The following is a 17,164-nucleotide window of genomic DNA, read 5'->3' on the forward strand; positions in this document are numbered from 1 at the left end:
GAGTAAGCGGGAGAGAGAGAGAGAGAAGTGTGCAGACATAGACCGGCCACACATTGTGGATCTGCTCTTGGTTGACTGCCTAGCTTCCCCCATACCTGTCAGCCAAGGGTGGATAGAAAAACCACTGCTTCTTTTATGGGGACAGAACACTGTCTTACTACTGGCTGCCTTGTTGGGAGGTTTGCCAGCTTCACTGCAGGGGACCGACTGTTGCTGGTAAAGAAAGGTGGAAAGAAACAAACTGATTCCTTGGCTTTGTTAAAAATAGGGTACTTAAGCTTGGAGGTTAGGGAGAAGACAATGGCACCCCACTCTGGTACTCTTGCCTGGAAAATCCCATGGACAGAAGAGCCTGGTGGGCTGCAGTCCATGGGGTCGCTACAAGTCGGACACGACTGAGCGACTTCACTTTCACTTTTCACTTTCATGCGCTGGAAGAGGAAATGGCAACCCACTCCAGAATTCTTGCCTGGAGAATCCCAGGGACAGGGGAGCCTGGTGGGCTGCCATCTATGGGGTCGCACAGAGTCGGACACGACTGAAGCGACGCAGCAGCAGCAAGCTTGGAGGTGAGGGAGGTTTGAGAATGAGGGGCATGTCTGGGTCAGACCCTTGCTCTCAGCTGTGCAGTGTTTACTGAATAAAATTCAACAAGTAACAGACACAGCAAACACAGATAATCTTCAAAAGCTTAAAAGTCTTTAAAATAAGTTAGTCTTTGACCCTAGGATACTATCAGGAGTCAGATCCCAAGGCTGATGTGTTTTAGCTATAAATAGATCAACATTCTGAAACTATGAAGGGACAATAAAGCCAAAATATGCACAGGTACGTATGTACATACATACATATCTATGTATGTTCCAGGGTTAAGGGTTTACAATAAATACTAATTAAAATGACAAATACATAGCTATTTTTGGTTTAATTTCTTTTAGATTCCCATTAGTTGACATAGTAAAATTGGGCATCTTTCCAGTAAGTTCCCTTTTAGATGTTGTTGTTCTGTTGCTCAGTTGTGTCCAACTCATTGTGACCACATGGATTGCAGCACACCAGACTTCCCTGACCTTCACCATCTTCCAGAGCTTGTTCAAACCCATGTCCATTGAGTTGGTGATGCCATCCAACCATCTCGTCCTCTGTTGTCTGCTTCTCCTCCTACCTTCAATCTTTCCCAGAATCATGGTCTTTTCCAAGAAGCTTCAGCTTCAGCATCAGTCCTTCAAATGAACATTCAGGATTGATTTCCTTTAGGATTGACCGGTTTGATCTCTTTGCTGTCCAAGGAACTCTCAAGAGTCTTCTCCAATACCACAGTTCAAAAGCATCAATTCTTCGGTGCTCAGACTTCTTTATGGTCCAACTCTCACATCCATAATGACTCCTGGAAAAACCATAGCTTTGACTATATGGACCTTTTCTGGCAAAGTAATGCCTTTGCTTTTTAATACGCTGTCTAGGTTTGTCATAGTTTTAATCCCTTTTAGTACTTCAGTATAACAATAGTTTATTTATTAAAAATAATTTCACATATTTTGTAGCTCTACTCTACACAGGAAATTTATGTTAACATGTTTAATCTGTCATCTTGGTTTTGGACTATTCAGAATTTAAAAAATAATAGCTATCTTAGAAGCCATTATGAGTTTCCCTGGTGGCTCAGTGGTAAAGAATCTGCCAGCTATACAAGAGCAACAGGAGATGCAGGTTTGATCCCTGGGTTGGGATGATCCCCTGGAGAAGGGCATGGCAACCCACTCCAATATACTTGCCTGGAGAATCCCATGTACAGATGATCCTGGTGGGCTACAGTCCATAGGGTCACAAAGAGTCAGACACGACTGAAGTGACCTAGCATGCAGCACGTACAGAGGCTATTCATTATGCATCAGTTGATTTTTCTTATGTAACTCACCTTAATATTCAACTCACACTAAAGTAACTTATTAAGACTATTTAATTTGCTTGAGAAGACCGAGACACAGTAGACTTTTTGGTCTTGATGTCTTGACACAAAGCATCCATAGTTATTACTACTGCACAATGAATCATATTTCCAGAAATGTGCTGTGCTGTGTTCAGTCATGTCCGACTCTTTGCCACCCCATGGACTGTGGCCCACCAGGCTCTTCTGTCCATGGGGATTCTCCAGGCAAGAATACTGGAGTGCCTTCCTCCAGGGGATCTTCTCAACCCAAGGATTGAACCCAAGTCTCCTTCACTGTAGGCAGATTCTTTACCATCTGAGCCACTAGGGAGTGTATAAATTGGGATAATTCCAAGATTATGTATTTGGAGAGGATTTCAGAGAATAAAAATCAATTTTCCCCTCTAACGTCAGTTATCTAGTGTTCTTGCACTCAGAATAGATAACTAAATTAGTCGTGCCTAACCTTGAATTTGGAGAAGGCGATGGCACCCCACTCCAGTACTCTTGCCTGGTGAATCCCATGGACAGAGGAGCCTGGTAAAAAGCAGGAACCAATAACTGATTCAAGATATGGTTATGTCAAACAAGGCCCTTTATATGTAAGTCTATTAGCATTGTCTTCCCAGGCTTGTATTTAACATAAAACAATGATCATTTTGAAAACAAAATACCTTTAATATTTAAAGCATATAACATGAGGACATTGGTTGGAAAAGGAAAAGTTGAAAGGAACTTTTGTTAAAAATTTGAAAATGACTAAATAGAGATCTTCACATCAAAATAATTGTAAAAAAGATTAAAATTGTTTTGTAGCTATTTAATTTTGTTTTTTAATCAGCAGTTTTGTTCTGGGTTGGTTAAGATCAGAGATTTGTCCTCAAGCCTGCACAGTCTTATAATTATGATGACCATATCTATGCAGAGGCAAGGAGTTTGTTATTGTATTTATTTTTATAATATATATGTAACAATCAGGTTTGTGAAGTGTGCAATGATTCATTGCCTACTGATAGTTTCTTTTTGTAATAAATAATAATTTATCATGTTTAAATGGAATTAGGATGTTTTTGTTTCCCTAGTTGATAAAAACACAGTAAAGAAAGAAAAACAAGATAAATGCAAAATAAACTTAATAAACACAAGTTTTGCAAACAGCACTTAAAATATAATATCATGTGGAGTTTAAAACTGCAAACTACTTCATTATTTATACTTTTGCAGAATTTTTTTTCCCCAAAGTACAAAGTAAATCAGTTATTTTTGTGATATTGTAAGTATTACTGAGATTGTGTTAGTATTTGGTAAGCATTAGATATATAAATCAGTCCTTAGCCTTAAATAAAGCTAAGCAAAATGAGCTTGTGAACAGATGGCTTAATAAAAGAACAAATAATTTTGACATTTTTCTCAGGGCTTTTACCCGTAACACAGTTTTTACCTGAAATTCACCCTAGTTTCTTATCCCAGTCAATTGTGCTTTTAACAAATGCCAAGTCTTTTTCACCTTGAGGAGGAAATGGCAATCCACTCCAGTATTCTTACCTAGGAAATAGAAGAGGTTGGCGGGCTACAGTTCATGGGGTCGCAAAAGAGTCAGATATGACTTAGCAACTACACAGCAGCAGCAGTCTTTTCCAAATGTTTCCTACGTATTTCTGCTTCATGTCATTTCCTTCTTTGAACCTCTGTTGGTTATCTGTGTATTTAAAAACAGCTTTATTAATTCTTTATCCATTACATAAGCTTTCAATGTTGAGCAACAGAGATTCTGGTAGTAGCTTAAAAATATGGGATTTTATTTTTCGCACATGACACAAAATCTGGAAGGATGTGGCTGAGGGAAATATGTCAGCCTCTTAGTGATGTCGGCACCAGCATCACTGATTATCTTGTTTGTTCCTGTTTGATTCCAACATGGCTGCTACAGCTCCAGGCATCACTTCAGCTCTCAGTGCAGGAAGCAGGGGAAGGGGTAGCTGCTAGCCATAAAAGGCTTTCCTTCTAGTAAGAAAAGGAAGAATTTCCTAAACACACTCTGCAGACTCCTTACATTTCATTGGCCAGAACTGTGTCACGTGGCTACGTCTACTTGTAAGACTTTGGGAAAGTGAGTTTTTAGCTTTTCTTGCCTTTGTTGTGAAGGACAAGTGAATTGGGAACCAAGAATAACTGACATGGATGGTAACCTGTATTTAGTCACTCATATTATCTCTGTATTCCTGCTATATCTCCAAGCTATAGACATCACCTCTAGGTTACTTACTGATATAAATTATTTTTGTATAAGAACTATGTTCTTTTCAAAAACACTTTCAAGTTTATTAATTTATTTGGGATCAGTTATCAGTTATTTAATCACTATTGATTGAACATCTATAAAACAAACAGAAAATAGTGCTGGCAATGTTCTAAGGAGTCACAAGAAAGACATAGCTTCCTATGAAAAGTGAAGTTGTTCAGTTGTGTCCAACTCTCTGCGACCCCATGGACTGCAGTCTACCAGGCTCCTCCATCCATGGGACTTTCCAGGCAAGAGTACTGGAGTGGGGTGCCATTTCCTTCTCCAGGGGATCTTCCCAATCCAGGGATTGAATCCAGGTCTCCTGCATTGCAGGCAGATGCTTTACTGTCTGAGCCACTATTTACATAAATATTTATACATGTGGTATTGATAAATGATTTTGATGAAGTACAGGATACTTTTGCCTTTGATCTTGCTAAATTTCATATTTTATTTTTCCCTCTTTTGGAAAGCCAACAAGGAAGTAATAATTAGAGGGGAAATAGCATCCATATGTCTTTTTCCTAAATTAATGTATGTGCAACAAAATAAAACTTTAAGTCAGCAAAGTGCATTTTAATCAATGAACAATGAGCAACGTAACAACACATGTATTTATTTTATTTACAAATTTTATTTGTAAATAAACATTTACAAACAGTCTGTGTTTTGGAATAATTTTCACTTTGGGGTGAATTTATTAATTTTGATGTATGAGGCAAAGAGAAGGAAACGAAAGAGAGGTTGACTTTTGTTTTTGTCAATCATACAATTTTAATCTTTTTTACAACTATTTTGAAGAGAAGATCTCTATTTAGTCATTTTCAAAGTTCCAACTAAAGTTCCTTTCAACTTTTCTTTTTCCAACCAATGTCCTCATGTTATATGCTTTAAATATTAAAGGTGTTTTGCTTTCAAAATGATCATTGTTTTATGTTAAATACAAGCCTGGGAAGACAATGCTAATAGACTTACATATAAAGGGCCTTGTTTGACATAACCATATCTTGAATCAATTATTGGTTCCTGCTGTTTAAAACTTTCTCTTAGCGTTTTCCCTCTTTCAGCAATGAAGACAGCTAAGTTTGTACCATTTGTGAAACTGAACCTCAGTGTGCTATTGTCACACATGAGCCTTAGTGGGAGGCCTGCAAATGGCTGAAGTCCCAGTAGTCAGACTGGCCTGGATTTGAAGAGCAGAAGTACACGGGGACCTTGAATATGTCCTGTTGATAGCTCCCACTGCACACACACCCCCACACCCAGCTTCTCATGTGTGAGAAGAACTAATTGAGTCCAGCGATTCTCAAGGACTCAAGTTTCTTTTATTGAGTGTGGATGTCCCCTGGTGTTCCTGGGCCACCTAAGTACTAGAACTGACCTATGTCCCCAGGGACAATAATGGTCCAGAGGTTGAGAGTCTGGAAAATGGCCAATGATTTCTTCAGATTTATTTGAATCTGGCTACAATGAACAGATTGCTCCTTGCAAGGAAAGTTATGACCAACCTAGATAGCATATTAAAAAGCAGAGACATTACTTTGCCAACAAAGGTCTGTCTAATCAAGGCTACGGTTTTTCCAGTGGTCATGTATGGATGTGAGAGTTGGACTATAAAGAAGGCTGAGCGCTGAAGAATTGATGCTTTTGAACTATGGTGTTGGAGAAGATTCTTGAGACTCCCTTGGACTGCAAGGAGACCCAACTAGTCCATCCTAAAGGAGATCAGTCCTGGGTGTTCATTGGAGGGACTGATGTTGAAGCTGAAACGCCAATACTTTGGCCATCTGATGCGAAGAGCTGACTCATTAGAAAAGACCCTGATACTGGGAAAGATTAAGGGCAGGAGGAGAAGGGGACAACAGAAGGTGAGATGGTTGGATGGCATCACCGACTCAATGGACATGGGTTTGGGTGAACTCCGGGAGTTGGTGATGGACAGGGAGGCCTGGCGTGCTGTGGTTCATGGGGTCACAAAGAGTCGGACACGACTGAGTGACTGAATTGAACTGAACAATGAACAGAGTTTAAGTCTTTTTGCCGTTGAACTCAATGGTGAGTAAGGGCCTCTACATTATTCTTTTTTATCTAGTACCCCTTCTGATATAAATGCTTTATTAATCCTGAAAAAAGTAAGAGACCAGAGAAAGGCTTTAAAATTATTACAGTGAGGCTACATAAAACTGGATAAGAACAATAATTACAAATGACAGCTGTAGATATATTTTTAGTCCTTAGAATGTGTCAAGGTTTTAGAAAAATATTAGATTAGGAGTAATTTGCCATGGACTTTCCTGGTGGCTCAGATGGTAAAGCGTCTGCCTACAATGTGGGAGACCCGGGTTCGATCCCTGGGTTGGGAAGACCCCCTGGAGGAAATGGCAACAAGATAATTTGCCATGATTGAAATTCTTTCAAGATGAAAGGCACTTTCGGTAAATACAAAGAATGGGTTTTTTAGTTAATAATAAAAGTAATTCAGTACTTTTATATAGAGACTTCAATGCACTTTAGATACATGATTAAACATTCCAACAGGGAGCCTTTTTCCTAGATGACTGAATGGACAGGAACTGATTTATGAAAGTTCACAGAACAAGTTACCAACATAACTTGAATTTCAATCTGTGACTTATTCCCAATCCAGGTAGCTACCTATGATAGTATACCCATAAAGTGTATGGTTATTAATCAACATTGATCCAGTAGTGACTATGTATCAAGCATTATAGTAGGTGCAAAGTTTCCAAAAATGAATAATATCTAGTTCTGCCTACAAGAAGCTCATAGCCATTCTATGTTCACCTAATCACCCTGCACTGCCCACATGGTTATCATGGAAGGGGCAGTAGCCTCTTCAGTTTTACTCTGCCTTCAGCCTGGGAATTTGTCATGAAATATACCTGAGACATATGTTTAGAGCTAGACTTGCTTAGGCTATTTGTGTAGCAAACAGTAAAAAATACAATTGTGTATGGATAATTGGGTTGGGACCAGGACTTTTTAAAAAATGTGAATATGTAGAAATGCCCTTTTGTAAGTTTTCAAATATTAAATTATTGACAAATAAAATATACTATCATCTTTCTTTCAAATTTTCTTTTCTTATTTTCCCTGAAATATTTTCCTTGAAATATTTTCCTCTGCTCTTGAGCCAGTTGGTTCTAAGCCAGCTGGTTCTTGCCACCAAAACACTCCCTATGGTTGGCTTCCTATCATAAATTTATTTAATGTTTATTTCTGACTTTGAAGATCAAAGGTTCTTAGAAAACTTCTTTTCCCTTTTCTGTGTAATAGGTAATCCAGTGATTGCTTGTTAACTTCTTTGTCTTCCAGACACAGATCCCTAAATGTTAGAGTGGAAGAGACCCTAGAAATGGAAACATCTCAACTTTCATGTTCCCTCTGACCCTAATTTATTCCCAAGGATGCATTATGTCTCTTCAGTTTCCATCTATAGTGAGCATAAACTTCTCAAAAGAATGAGAGAAGCAGTTACAAGCAACAAACCCAAGGTGGTAATTCTTACTGCTCATCAATTTTCTATATTATGTTGATATTCTACTATATTCATAGCCCAATTTAAATGGTTTTCTAAAAAATATTTGGAATAGATGGGTAGTTGCTAAAGGAAGGCATGGAGGGAGCAAAAATATATAAACTTCTATTTATAAAATAAATGTCATAATATATAGCACGTTGGCTATAGTTAATAATACTCTATTGTGTATTTAAAAGTTCCGAAGGGAGTGGATCCTAGAAGTTCTCACCTCAATGAAAAATTCTGTAATTATATATGGTGATAGATGTCAAACAGATTTATTGTGGTGATCACTTCACTATATGTACGAATATCAAGTTATTATACTGTACCTTTGAAACTAGTATAATGTATGCAATTATATCTCAAATTCCATCAAATCCACAGAAAAGTAGTGTCCAAATAAAGATATTTGGAGTGGTCTTTACCACTATGTTCCCTATTAGCAGGGATAATTAAGAGAGATGATTATATGTCTACACATGTCTCTGGAATGTGTTTTGAACTTTATTTTATTGTATGTCATGATGAAAATCTACAAAAATTCAGATAAAATAATGAAGCTTTACCATGAAGCTGAGACTCCTAAAATACAGAAATTGCCAGCTTTTCATGACATTGACTTTTGCTTATTTCCTCACTTTTTACCAACCCACTCCAGTATTCTAGCCTGGAGAATTCAATGGACAGAGAAGCCTGGCAGGCTACCGTCCATGGGGTCACAAAGAGTCAGACATGACTGAGCAGCTATCACTCACTCACTACCTTATGTTTAGGATGGCCAGCATCATCACTTGGTCTAAAGAAACATTAGCCTCAGCCTGAGCAGTGATGACTTCCTCCACTCCCATCCCACTGTTGGTCCCTCTTCCATGTTTGTTAGGAAGGTTAACTAAAATTTTTACTCTAAATAGTGGTAATTAAAATCTTTTCCCCTTAGTTTTTGGTAGGCTGTAAGAAAACTATTGAGGAAGCAGACAAACAGGAAAATAGTATCATGGACCTGTGCAACCAAAAAAATATGTACTGCTGTTGATAATAGGAGCAGTTAATATTTATTCATTTTCTTTAAGCACAAATTTTTACTATATTTGAGGATTTTTCATGTGTGATAGAAAAATTTGCAATTATATTTCTTTTTCTCAGTATTGGATTTCTTTCACTGAAATTATCTAGCCAGTCAACAAACTTTGTCTGTAATGTGCCTGTCTGGACATGGCTCACTTACTCCAGCGAGAAAGCAAATACACTGGACAGTTTCATTTGTTTTCACGAAGCAAATGAAATTCTTCCTCTTTTCTTCTCTTCAAAGCGTGTATCCTTTGAGGTCAGAAAGAAGAGCTATCCCCTTTGTTTATGTCTTAGATTCTCAGCATCGTTGATTTTGAAGATAAGGGTCAGAATCTGGAATCTCTGCTGCGATAACTGGTGCTGCTCAGGTGAAGAACCTCTTGTGACTTCATGTTGTTTGTTTATAAGGAATTCTCATGGATATAAGAAATTAGGGTTGTATATCCTTTCGAGCTTGCTGAAAATAGCCCCGCAGCCTACCTTAAATTCTCTAAGCATTTTCTTTATTTAGGCAATATCCAGGTATTGTTCCCTTTAAGAGGGAAAGACAAACACTTTTATACAGTGTCAGATCCCTTCCTATAATACAATGAATAGTAAATAATGATGCTGAGTACTTGAAAGTTTAAAAAATGATGATTAATCATGCATTCATTCTAAAAGTATTTACTGAGTGTCTTCTATGTGCTCAGACTGCCTCAATTTGAAGATTCCAGGTATTTCTATGATTGTTATTTTCATAGACTACTGATTATAGTCTATAGTGTAGTCTTGTCTACTTAGGATCCAGAACAGGCAGGAGATCAGGATTTTTCAGTTGCTATCAAAGTTTTATCTGTTAGTCTCACAAGTCAGTTGGATGCAGAATGGTACAGTCTAGAGCTTTAAACATAGTGTGTGCACAGTAGATGTTAGTTCTCAATCTGTATCCACTCCTTCATACTTTGCTACTCTGGTTGTTATTTAGCTGCTCAGTCATGTCCCACTCCTTGAAACCCCATGGACTACAGCAGTCAGGCTTCCCTGTCCTTCACCATCTCCTGGAGCTTGCTCAAACTCATGTCCATTGAGCCAGTGAAGCCATCCTACCATCTCATCCTCTGTTGTCCCCTTCTCCTCCTGCCTTTGACCTTTCCCAGGATCAGGGTCTTTTCTAATGATTTGCCCCTTTTCTTCAGGTGGCCAAAGTACTGGAGCTTCAGTTTCATCTGCTTCAAGTATAAGGGATCAATATCCCAAACCCTGAGTTGTCATAGTGGATGTAAGCCTGATAGGGGTAGAGATCTTGTCTATTATACTCACTTCTGTATTTCACTACCTGGATTAATGTCTGCCACTAAGTAGGTGGTGGCCTAAATGAGTGTCTTTGACTGTGTGGATCACAACAAACTGTGAAAAATTCTTCAAGAGATGGGAATACTAGACAACCTGACCTGCTTCCTGAGAAATCTGTATGCAGGTCAAGAAGCAACAGTCAGAATTGGGCATGGAACAACAGACTGGTTCCAAGTTGGGAAAAGAATACGTCAAGACTGTATGTTGTCACCCTGTTTATTTAACTTCTATGCAGAGTGCATCATGGAAATGCCAGGTTGGATGAAGCACAAACTGGAATTAAGATTGCTGGGAGAAATATCAATAATCTCAGATATGTGGATGATACCACCATTATGGCAGAAAGTGAAGGGGAACTAAAGAGCCTCTTGATGAAAGTGAAAGAGGAGAGTGAAAAAGCTGGCTTAAAACTCAGCATTCAAAAAACTAAGATCATGGCATCCAGTTCCTTCATTTCATGGCAAATAGATGGGGAAAAAATGGAAACAGTGACAGACTTTATTTTCTTGGGCTCCAAAATCTTTGCAGATGGTGACTGAAGACATGAAATTAAAAGACTCTTGCTCTTTGGAAGAAAGCTATAACAAACATAGACAGCATATTAAAAAGCAGGGACATTACTTTGCCAACAAATGTCCATCTAGTCAAAGCTATGGTTTTCCCAGTAGTCATGTATGGATGTGAGAATTGGACCATAAAGAAAGCTGAGCACCAAAGAATTGATGCTTTTAAACTGTGGTGTTGGAGAAGACTCTTGAGAGTCCCTTGGACTGCAAAGAGATCAAGCCAGTCAATTCTGAAGGAAATCAGTCCTGAATATTCATTGGAAAGACTGGTGCTGAGGCTGAAGCTCCAATAATTTGGCCACCTGATGCAAAGAACTGGTTCATTAGAAAAGATCCTGATGCTGGGAAAGACTGAAGGCAGGAGAAGAAGGGGACAAAAGAGGATGAGATGGTTGGATGGTATCATTGACTCTATGGACCTGAGTTTGAGCAAGCTCTGGGAGTTGGTGATGGACAGGGAAGCCTGGATGCTGCAGTCCAGGGCATCACAAACAGTTGGACATGACTGAGCGAGTGAACTGAACTGAATGAGTGTCCACAACCACAAGGATGACCCCCCCAGTGCTGTTCAGGACCTGTAGAAGCAACTCTCCATGCGCTTTCCCCCAACCTCAGTGTAAGCACCAGGTCCTTTTATCTCTTCTCCAGATTCTTTGGATGCCTCAAGATTTATGAGGTAAAAACTATAGCAAGATTAGAAAGCCATGCCTCATGTTTTTCCTCAGTTTACCTCTTGTTTTTTGCTCTCTAGTTTGATTAATTTATGTTTTCTTTAACATTGATAATGTAACAGAAGAGGTGGCAAGAATACACAGAAGAACTGTACAAAAAAGATCTTCATGACCCAGATAATCATGATGGTGTGATCACTCACCTAGAGCCAGACATCCTGGAATGTGAAGTCAAGTGGGCCTTAGAAAGCATCACTATGAACAAAGCTAATGGAGGTGATGGAATTCCAGTGGAGCTATTTCAAATCCTGGAAGATGATGCTGTGAAAGTGCTGCACTCAATATGCCAGCAAGTTTGGAAAACTCAGCAGTGGACACAGGACTGGAAAAGGTCAGTTTTTATTCCAATCCCAAAGAAAGGCAATGCCAAAGAATGCTCAAACTACCGCACAATTGTACTCATCTCACGCTCTAGAAAAGTAATGCTCAAAATTCTCCAAGCCAGGCTTCAGCGATACGTTAACCGTGAACTTCCAGATGTTCAAGCTGGTTTTAGAAAAGGCAGAGGAACCAGAGATCAAATTGCCAACATCCGCTGGATCATAGAAAAATCAAGAGAATTCCAGAAAAACATCTATTTCTGCTTTATTGACTATGCCAAAGCCTTTGACTGTGTGGATCACAATAAATGGTGGAAAATTCTTCAAGAGATGGGAATACCAGACCACCTGACCTGCCTCTTGAGAAACCTGTATGCAGGTCAGGAAGCAACAGTTAGAACTGGACATGGAGAAACAGACTGGTTCCAAATAGGAAAAGGAGTACGTCAAGGCTGTATATTGTCACCCTGCTTATTTAATTTATATGCAGAGTACATCATGAGAAACACTGGGCTGGAAGCAGCACAAGCTGGAATTAAGATTGCTGGGAGAAATATCAATAACCTCAGATATGCAGATGACACCACTCTTATGGCAGAAAGTGAAGAGGAACTAAAAAGCCTCTTGATGAGAGTGAAAGAGGAGACTGAAAATTTTGGCTTAAAGCTCAACATTCAGAAAATGAAGATCATGGCATCCAGTCCCATCACTTCATGGGAAATAGATGGGGAAACAGTGGAAACAGTGGCAGACTTTATTTTTTGTGCTCCAAAGTCACTGCAGATGGTGACTGCAGCCATGAAATTAAAAGACGCTTACTCCTTGGAAGGAAAGTTATGACCAACCTAGATAGCATATTCAAAAGCAGAGACATTACTTTGCCAACAAAGGTCTGTCTAGTCAAGGCTATGGTTTTTCCTGTGGTCATGTATGGATGTGAGAGTTGGACTGTGAAGAAAGCTGAGCACCGAAGAATTGATGCTTTTGAACTGTGGTGTTGGAGAAGACTCTTGAGAGTCCCTTGGACTGCAAGGAGATCCAACCAGTCCATCCTAAAGGAGATCAGCCCTGGGATTTCTTTGGAAGGAATGATGCTGAAGCTGAAACTCCAGTACTTTGGCCACCTCATGGGAAGAGTTGACTCATTGGAAAAGACCCTGATGCTGGGAGGGATTGGGGGCAGGAGGAGAAGGGGACGACAGAGGATGAGATGGCTGGATGGCATCACTGACTCGATGGACGTAAGTGTGGGTGAACTCCGGGAGTTGGTGATGGACAGGGAGGCCTGGCATGCTTCGATTCATGGGGTCGAAAAGAGTAGGACACGACTGAGAGACTGAACTGAACTGAATGTAACAGAATACTTGAGGCCCCATTTCACAGACTTAGCTCCTAAAAAACCTTCTTATGACAAGAGTAACAAAATTTAAATGTCTTGTTGGTCAAATATAAAAGTTAAGGAATTGTTCTGTGCTTACACTTTGTTGGTGTTTATTTTCAGTTAATCTATCAAAGATCTTGAGAATTATAAAAAAGAAGCAGGCACACCTCACATTTAACTTTTAGTCATATATTTTGTGGAATTACAGTGGTTCCAAGGGAGGCAGGAAAACTCTTACTATACTGTGTGGTGAGTTTTAATTACTTGCAATTCAAATATGTAGTACTTGCAGAAGAAATTTGTCCTTATAAAGCTGATATCTTGGGTATACAGCACTGCTTCTAACCCAACAATGTAACAGTGTGAGCACAAAATTGCATGTAATATGGGCACCCTGAATAGTTATGCTATTTCAGACTGTCTGTACTCAGTGGATGCTAGGTACATGGCAGCTTGGATCATCACTCATCACTCGTCTGTAGCTGACCTGATAAGATGTAAATTCTGTTTGCAATTCTTTATTGCCATCTAAATTCTCAAGAGAAGACTGCACCATGTACAGAATTATTGAGATTGTGCAAGTTCTACCTGTGTGGTAATATGATTGGAGAGATTGTTTCAAGCCAAGTATTGGAAGGTAGAGTATATTAGGGGTTCATTACTGGTCAAGGATTTAGTTTCTTAGTCCTCAGGTCTAGAAACTCAGTAAAATGCTCCTCAAGAGATCTAAACCTCAGTTTCCTTGTCTGTAAGGTGGGCATAATCATCATGCTTACTTCATGGTTTACTATGAGAATTACATTAGTATATGTAAAGTATTTAGGGAAGTGTGAGGCACATAGCAAGAACTCCATGTTAGCTATTATTATTGTTTATTATTATAAGTAGATTATATTTGCTGAACCCAAGAGATGCCGGTTTCTACCACTATTTTAATTTGCAGAGAGGCATATCTCTTCTAGGGAAGAGTCCTCCCCTAGTACACCGTCTGGCCAGCACTTTGTGATCTGTGATATTAAATTAGTAAATACTAGACTGCTTGGTGAGAACTAAATGAAAGGAAAGTGAATTGGATGGCTTTAAAGGATTTTTGAGTAAGTGTGGCAAAGCCAAATGAGTCTCCTGTCTACTCTTACGATCTTTCTCGGGCTATTTGCCAGGCAGTTCTCTTTTCTTTGGATGATGCTGACAATGAATTTCTCTTTCCCTTCCTTCCTTCTTTTCTTCTCTCTCTCTTTCTCTCCTGAGTAGGGACAGCTCCTTTCCAAGGAGAGTTTAATCTCTCTAGAGAGACTTTCCATCCCTAGGACAGCCTCAGATATTTCTAATTAATTGTGACTATTTATTGTATTAGTTTGCTAAGGCTGCTGTAGCAAAGTACCACAAACTGGGTGGTCAGAACAGCAGAAGTGTATTTGTCTCATTGTTCTGGAAGTTAGCAGTCTGAAATCACAATGTCCACAGGGTTGATCCCTTCTGAAGGCTGAGAGGGAGAATCCGTTCTCTGCCCTTGCCCCGGCTTCTGGTGGTTTGCTAGCAATCTGTAGTGGTCCTGGCTTGTAGAGCTCTGCCTTCACCTTCATGCGGCATTCTCTTTATTTGTGTGTCTGTGTCCAAATTTACCTTTTTATAAAAGGATATTGGTTATATTAGATTAAGGGCCTACTCTACTCCAGTATGACCTCATCTTGACTACATCTGCAATGAGAATATTCCAAATAAGGTCACATTTTGAGGTACTGGGGCTAGGATTTTAACACAGGAATAGGGGTAGACACACAATTCAACCCAGAGCAATTATGATCCCAAGATTCCATTTTTCAAAGCTCATGTGCATGGAGACCTGTCCTTTGAGTTTGTACCCTACCTGAAAAATATATAAACAAAAATTCACCAGCCAAAAACACACAGATGAATCTATTGATCAGCTAAACAACACATTGCCAGTCATTGATTTTAAAGCTCAGTTGACAAGTTGATTGAGATAGGCTTCATCTCATAAGCACAGATTCAGAAATGACATTCTCTATATTCTTACAAGGATCTAACACCCAGTAAGCTGCAGTGTAAAAGGTAAGTTCTAAAAAAAGAATGAGTAAGCAGATAAAACAGAAAAGAACCTATTTTGAAAATTTTCAGGTTTTGTATAATCTACTGACTAGGAAACTGTAATGGTGTCACCCGTCCTGTATTCTGTGGAATTGTTCCAATCTTACCAGGAAAATCTTACATTCTATAAACAACTTTCATATCTGAATACATGCTTAATATGGACTAGAGTGGCAAAACAAGTTAATGGTTGATGACAATTTATTATATTACCACCTCTTTTTTCCTGGCACATAGTATAAAGTGTGGAAAGTCTACCAACGAATAACTGAAGATGTTTTTAGTAGTTACCGTTTACAGCATAAAACATTTAAAAATAAATGACCTTTAATTGTAACTATTGGCTATTTTTTAAAAGGTAGAGGTGAGTGTTTTGGTTTAATAGCCAGGTTTACCCTGACACATGTCTGTTTTTAATAAATTCTAAAAACAGATACACTTGGGGCTGCCCTGGTGGCTCAAGAATCCGCCTGTAACAGAGACCCGGGTTCGATCTTTGGGTTGGGAAGACCCCCTGGAGAAGGAAATGGCTACCCACTCCAGTATTCTTGCCTGAAGAATCCCATGGACAGAGGAGCCTGGAGGGCTACGGGTCAAAAGAGTCGGACATGACTGAAGTGACTAAGGATGGACATTTGGGAGCACAGTTATAATGAACAATTAACAAATTGAGTTTTTATCCTTTTATCAAATTTATAATCCTTAATACTTAATTAAAATTACTGGAAACAGGTGCTTTTTTTTTTTTTTTTTTTTCTGAGGCGACATCTTACTCTGAGGCATCTTTACTATGACACAGGAAATTTTATCACCCAAAACTGACTCAATGACATCATTGCCGACTCGGTGGACATGAGCGTGAGCAAACTCTGGGAGATGGTAAAGGACATGGAAGCCTCATGTGCTGCAGTCCATGGGGTCTCAAAGAGTCAGACATGACTGAGCACTGAACAACAGCAATTACCTAAAACAGTATATCTGAAAACTAAGCAACGTTTTTCTCACTAGTAGTAACAATCTGGAACACCTCACAAAGCAGTAAAACCCTATTAGATCATAGATACTGCATAGACTACTAATTTCTAAGACCTTGTACTTTCTGGTTTAATTTGAGAATAATATTTTGAGACTGAGCTTGTCTTTTCATAAACAGTTTCAGTTCAGTTTAGTTCAGTTCAGTCGCTCAGTCCTGTCTGACTCTTTGTGACCCCATGGACCGCAGCACGCCAGGCATCCCTGTTCATCATCAACTCCTGGCATCCACCCAAACTCATATCCATTGAGTCGGTGATGCCATCCAACCATCTCATCCTCTGTCATCCCCTTCTCCTCCTGCCCTCAATCTTTCCCAGGATCAAGATCTTTTCAAATGAGTCAGTTCTTCCCATCAGGTGGCCAAAATATTGGAGTTTCAGCTTCAACATCAGTCCTTCCAATGAACACTCCAGACTGATTTCTTTTAGCATGGACTGGTTAGATCTCCTTGCAGTCCAAGGGACTCTCAAGAGTCTTCTCCAACACCACAGTTCAAAAGCATCAATTCTTCTGTGCTCAGCTTTCTTTATAGTCCATCTCTCACATCCATACATGACTACTAGAAAAATCATAGCTTTGACTAGATGGACCTTTGCGGGCAAAGTAATGTCTCTGCTTTTTAATATGCTGTCTAGGTTGGTCATAACTTTTCTTCCAAGGAGTAAGTGTCTTTTAATTTCATAGCTGCAGTCACCATTTGCAGTGATTTTGGAGCCCCCCAAAATAAAATCTGTCACTATTTCCACTGTTTCCCCATCTATTTGCCATGAAGTGATGGGACAGGATGCCATGATCTTAGTTTTCTGAATGTTAAGCTTTAAGTCAACATTTTCACTTTCCTCTTTCACTTTCATCAAGAGG

At 39.2% G+C, this 17,164-nt stretch overlaps 1 long non-coding RNA gene across 1 annotated transcript in view; it reads right to left on the reverse strand.

The window, feature by feature from the left end:
• Nucleotides 1–1,003: 1,003 nt before the first annotated feature.
• LOC129646164 (uncharacterized) overlaps nucleotides 1,004–17,164 on the reverse strand; it is a 41,959-nt gene continuing 25,798 nt past the window's right edge. The window contains exons 2-3 of the long non-coding RNA XR_008711732.1: nucleotides 3,476–3,629; nucleotides 1,004–1,387 (exon numbers count right to left, since the gene is read on the reverse strand). This is a non-coding gene — a long non-coding RNA (uncharacterized LOC129646164). The remainder of the gene's footprint in view (nucleotides 1,388–3,475; nucleotides 3,630–17,164) is intronic.

This window comes from Bubalus kerabau, chromosome 3 (genome assembly GCF_029407905.1).
Source record: "Bubalus kerabau isolate K-KA32 ecotype Philippines breed swamp buffalo chromosome 3, PCC_UOA_SB_1v2, whole genome shotgun sequence".
Taxonomy (NCBI): Eukaryota; Metazoa; Chordata; class Mammalia; order Artiodactyla; family Bovidae; genus Bubalus; species Bubalus kerabau.